The sequence below is a fragment of the Mauremys mutica genome, chromosome 25, assembly GCF_020497125.1.
Source record: "Mauremys mutica isolate MM-2020 ecotype Southern chromosome 25, ASM2049712v1, whole genome shotgun sequence".
NCBI lineage: Eukaryota > Metazoa > Chordata > Testudines > Geoemydidae > Mauremys > Mauremys mutica.
Genome location: NC_059096.1, coordinates 3622542 through 3628031, shown reverse-complemented (window position 1 = coordinate 3628031; position 5490 = coordinate 3622542). Strand labels below are relative to the sequence as shown.

General features: G+C 55.5%; 1 protein-coding gene across 2 annotated transcripts in view; it reads left to right on the top strand.

Moving 5' to 3' along the window:
- Nucleotides 1–2647: 2647 nt before the first annotated feature.
- Nucleotides 2648–5490, top strand: part of STARD3 (StAR related lipid transfer domain containing 3) — a 32401-nt gene continuing 29558 nt past the window's right edge. For both annotated transcript variants that reach the window (XM_044999406.1, XM_044999403.1), the window contains exon 1: nt 2648–2805. The gene's annotated coding sequence lies outside the window, so the exon portion shown is untranslated. The remainder of the gene's footprint in view (nt 2806–5490) is intronic.

Below are 5490 nucleotides of genomic sequence, written 5' to 3'. Positions count from 1 at the left end.
AATAAATCGTTGCAGTGTGTTTTATTGGGAGAGGGTAAAGGAGGAGCTGCTCAGATACGATGGGCCTGGCTAGTCCTCCTTCTGTCACCAAGCGCCCAGGAACGACTCCAAGGCCTCCCAACAGCAGGTTTGCCAGGGTACAGTAAGTGCATGAGGCTGGCACCTAACTATGGGGCTGGTGTAGTGGTTAATGCCTCAATGCCGGTAAGCAGAAGACTCGGCCGCAACTCACAATCCCTTATGCTCCGTAGGGTGCTAGGGCCCTGGAGAGCTGGTGACAGAGGGAGCGTGGGCTGGAGTCACTGCAATGCCAGATGGTGAGAGAGCAGGTTCTTGTCTTAGACTCAGAACAGTGGCTGTTAGGCTCTCTCTACAAGGATGGGAAAGGCAGGGGACATAGGGTCAGGTACAGGATGGGCTCGTACTGACCTGCCAGGTTCCCCTCTCAGAGTGAAAGGGGCAGTCAGGGTCCAGTCAGTCTTTGGCCTCTCTGCTGAGGCTGCCAAGGAGGTGGAGCGGTGGTGGGTTTTTGTGATATGGAGCCACACCTGCTAGGATCAGACAGTAACAACTTCCCACCCAAGCTGGGCCAGGGTAGAAGCAGTGACCTAGGTCTAAGGGTCTCTGTAATCCACCACCAGCCCCTGAATTCTGCTGCAGTGCTATTGGTAACAGTTGGCCATAAAGTCCCATGACCCATATGCTGTACTCAAGAGATGCCACTGAAATCAACAAGTGTTAGGTTAGGTGCCTAAATAGTTTTGAGGATCTGGGCCCTAATCTGTTTTCTTGCCTCTGGAAGTTATTAGTCCAGCTAATCCCACCTCACTGCACCTTATTGTGCTCCTCCCAGTCTGTGCTTTAAGTACACACATGGGTTTGGCTGCCCAACGCAGCGTCATCAAGGGGCACCTTTGTTTTTGTCCAGGAACTGGTTTTTGCTTTGGCAAGGGCATTGTTGCTCAGGAGCAGCGTTTTGAGTGAAGCCAGCAATACCCTCGTTCCACCAATTGACTTTTCACAAGGAAATACATAGAGCTGCCAAGATGCAGTGTCCTGGCACCTGTCCCACTGTGGACAAGGGCCGGTTTCATGTTGTTAACAAATTCAATCTGCATTCTCCAGTCAACACAAGCCTGTTTCTTTTCCTGATCCCTTCCCGCGGGAAGGTGGCAGACTTGTAAGGGCTTGTTCTCGGCTGATCCAACGAGGAATGCAGTGGACTACCCACGTCTCTGGACTGGAAATTCTGGCTCAGAGGGGGCTGGCTACCATATCGTACTGCCACTTAGGGCACACGGATTTGGGGGACAGAGATTAAATGATTTCTCCAAGGTCATGCTGAATACATTTTTCCTGACTTCCAGTCCTCTAGCCAGAGAACCACAGACTCCACTGGCCTCCGTGGGTTTCCTCCCTCACTAGCAATGGCTACCAGCAAATGAGCTGAAAGTCAGGTGATGTGCAATACCAACTCCAATCCATCGCTTTCCGAGCGCCTGTGCTCACCCCACAGCCTCAAGGGCCCAACTCTTCTCTTGGTTACGCTTGCTTTGCAGCAAAGCAACTCCACTAACTTTAGTAGTTACTTGTGATTTGCCCCAGTGTAAGCAAGACGGGCTTGAGGAGTTTGAGGCGAACTGCTGAGGCTCCGAAGGGAGAACAGAGGCTGATGAAAACCTTGGACCGTTTCTAGACAGACAGTTGTCCATTCTCCCCTGCACCTCCCTGCTGCCTGGACCTCAGGACAAGCTCCTGGTCCCGTGCTCAGATCACAGCTCATCCCAGTCAGTTGAGAAAGTTGGAAATCAAGGCAGACAGCCCTGAGCAGGAGGGGGGCGGGGGCCATCCGCAGCACAGAGAGCCGGCACCAGCTCACAGTCACGTTCTATTATCGGGGGGAAAGGGGGTGTCCTAGGGCTCCTATCTCCATGAGCCAAGCAGGAACCAGGATGCTGGCAGCTCCGCAGATTCCTTAGCCTGAAGAGATTCTGCCCTATGCCAGCGTCTGCCTGCGCCGCGCCCATCCCCACAGGGAGCCCCTTACATTAGACCCTTCCTAGCGCAGGGGCAGTGAGAGGGGGGGTGCCATCCATCCCCATGAAGGGGTGTCCTCCCCCCACAAACAGGGGCTCTCTCCCCCCACATTTGGGGGGCTCCCCCCATGTAGGGGTGTCCTCCCCCCACAAACAGGGGCTCTTCCCCCACATTTGGGGGGCTCCCCCCATGTAGGGGTGTCCTCCCCCCACAAACAGGGGCTCTCTCCCCCCACATTTGGGGGGCTCCCCCCATGTAGGGGTGTCCTCCCCCCACAAACAGGGGCTCTCCCCCCACATTTGGGGCTCCCCCCATCTAGGGGTGTCATCCTCCCACAAACAGGGGCTCTCTCCCCCCACATTTGGGGGCTCCCCCCATGTAGGGGTGTCTTTCCCCCACAAACAGGGTCTCTCTTTCCCCCCACAAACAGGGGCTCCCCCATCTAGGGGTATCCTCCCCCCACAAACAGGGGCTCCCCCGCTTTGCTTGTCCAATGCCCCGCAGCCCGGCTCCCGTCCCCCTCTCCCCGCGATGGTTTCTCCCCAGTGTCTCTCCCCCGCCCCCATCCCGGATGGTCTCTCCCACAAGCGGGGAGGGGGAGTCTCGATCTCTTCCGGGGTCGGGGGTCACGCCGGCGCCGTGTGGAAGCGCCCTATGGGTAGCGCGGGGCCCGGAAGCTGCCTGTCCCGAGCCGGGATTTGCTTCCGGCCTGAAGCTGTCACCGGCGCCGGGAGTTGAGCCGCGGGAGGCGGTTGGGGCCATGAGCAGGTACCGATGGGGCCGTCTCGTGCCCGGGCCCCCGGGGTCCGCCCGCCCTGAGACACCCCCCCCCGCGTCCGTCTGTCCCTCCCCCCCCTGCGTCCCTCCCCCCCCCCCGCGTCCGTCTGTCCCTCCCCCCCCTGCGTCCCTCCCCCCCCCCGCGTCCGTCTGTCTGTCCCCCCCCTGCGTCCCTCCCCCCCCGCCGCGTCCGTCTGTCCCGCTTCCCCTCCCTGCGTCCGTGCGGCCCGGACCCCCGCCGCGTCCGTCCTGCCCCCCCTCCCTGCGTCCGTCCGTCTGTCCCGCCTCCCCCCGCGTCCGTGCGGCCCGGACCCCCCCACCGCCGCGTCCGCCCCTCCCTCCGCGTCCGTCTGTCTGTTCCGGACCCCCCCCCCACCGCCGCGTCTGTCTGCCCCCCTCCCCCCCGCGTACCCGCCCCACCTCCCGTGTCTGTTTGTCCCGGACCCCCCCCCCCGCCGCGTCCGTCTGTCCCCCACCCCCCGGGTTCGTCTGTCTGTTCCGCCTCCCCCATCCCCCGGGTCCGTCTGTCTCTCTCCCCCTCCCGCGTCCGTCTGTCTGTCTCGGACCCCCCCTCACCGCCGCGTCCGTCTATCTGTCCCGCCTCCCCCCACCCCCCGCGTCTGTCTGTCCCAGGGACCCTTCTCGCTTGCCCACTCCCCTCTCGGTGTCTGTCCCAGGGGCCTTTATTTCTCCCCCCCCCAATTGGTGTCTGTCTGTCCGTCCCCCTCGACATGCTGCGGGGGGGTGTCAGGCTTTCCCCTCTTCTGGGATGTGTCCCCTGCTCTGATCCAGGAGGGGGCGGGGTTGCAGGCTGCGATCTGTGCCAGGCGTGGGGAGCTGGGGGCTGGTTAGCAGGCTCAGTCTGACTCTAATGAAGCCTCCCCACTTGAGGAGGATGCCCGGGGGGCGGCTCTTTCTGTTCAGCGCCCTTGTCCGAGGCGCCCAGCTGACCCCTTTCATTGGCCCTGTGGTGACGCTTTTGTCCTCATTGTGCACGATTTGCCTGTTAGCCCCATGGAAAGGCAGCTGGTTTGGAGGGGAGAAATAAGAGAACACTGATTCCCACAAATCCTCTGGGGGTGACACATGTAACAGTGTTCAAGGCTGGGGGTCAGGACTCCTGACTCTGCTACTGAGTGGCTGTGTGACTGGGCAAGTCCCACCCTCTCTCTGTACTAATGATACTAGCTTCCATTTGTGTCAAGTATCAGCGGGGGAGCCGTGTTAGTCTGGATCTGTAAAAGCAGCAAAGAATCCTGTGGCACCTTATAGACTAACAGACGTTTTGCAGCATGAGCTTTCGTGGGTGATACCCACGAAAGCTCATGCTGCAAAACGACTGTTAGTCTATAAGGTGCCACAGGATTCTTTGCTGCTTTTAGCTTCCATTTGTAAATTGCTTTGAGGTCCACAGGGGAAGAAGTGGTATCTATGTATCACGTCTCCTACTCATCCGCAGGACAGCTCCATCCATATAAGAGAGATTCCTCTCATCGGCCACTGCCAATACACCGCCTTCATATTCTCTCTGTCCTGGTGGTCCCGAAAAGTCTTTGAGAAACGCTGGTCCCTTGGTACCAGCTATCATAGTGTGATGGCTTACCTGGGGGCTCAGATTCTGGATTTTTCTCCCATTAATAACCCAAGTGTTTGCAAATGTTTTTTTCAAAACTTTAGCATTATCCTGATTCTTGGTAATGTTAAAAATTCCCAAATTTCTAATAATTTTAGATTTTAAAAAACTGAACATTTAAAATGTACTTTTTGTGGATTTTTTTTTAAATAAATGTTTCTCACAGTTCTGCAAATAAACACTTCAGCAGACTGGTTATAAAAATTTTCACTCTTTCCAGTCGGTCTTTGAGTCACTTCCACTTTTAATTTTTTCCGTTCTACAGGAGAACGTATTAGGTTTCTATTGGAATTTTTTAAAACTTATGGAATTTAAAATCTGAGCCAGGTTTGACCCTTTTACATTTTTGTACTAGCAGGAAATATAAAAACAAACCCTCGATACTTATTACTCTTGTTATTGGCATTGCAGTAGAGCTTGATGCTGTGTTCAGGACTGGAGTCACGTTGTGCTGAGTGTTGTGTAATTTAAATTGTTAAGCTGTTAAAACAGGATCTGTTTCTTATTCTGTTTGTCTAGCATAATAGGGCTCCAGTCAATCTAGATACTTACTTGGCCCTCATCCTATGGCATCTGAATGCATCGCAATTATTAATATATTTTATTTTTGCAACATCACTGTGAGGGAGGGAAATATTATTCCCACAGGGAAGGTTCGTTGATTTGCCCAAGTTTACATACGAAGTCTGGAGCTAAACAGGGATTTGAAGACAGATCTCCTGAGTCCAAATCCAGTGTCTTATCCCTTAGATCATCCTTCTGTATTGGTTGGGGCCTCTGGATGCTACAGGATTACAAAGAAGAAATAATACTAACATAGTTAAGAGTGAGTAAAGTCCCTGCCCCAAAGTGCCAACAGTCTGGCTAAACAAAGCAGATGAAGGGCCTGGGGAACGGGTTGCAGCATGCTAAAGCAGGGGAGGGCAGACTCTTTGGCCTGAGGGCCACATAGGGGTATGGAAATAGTATGGCGGGCCATGAATGCTCACAAAATTAGGGGTAGGGGTATGGGAGTGGGTGAGGGCTCTGGCTGGGGGATGCGG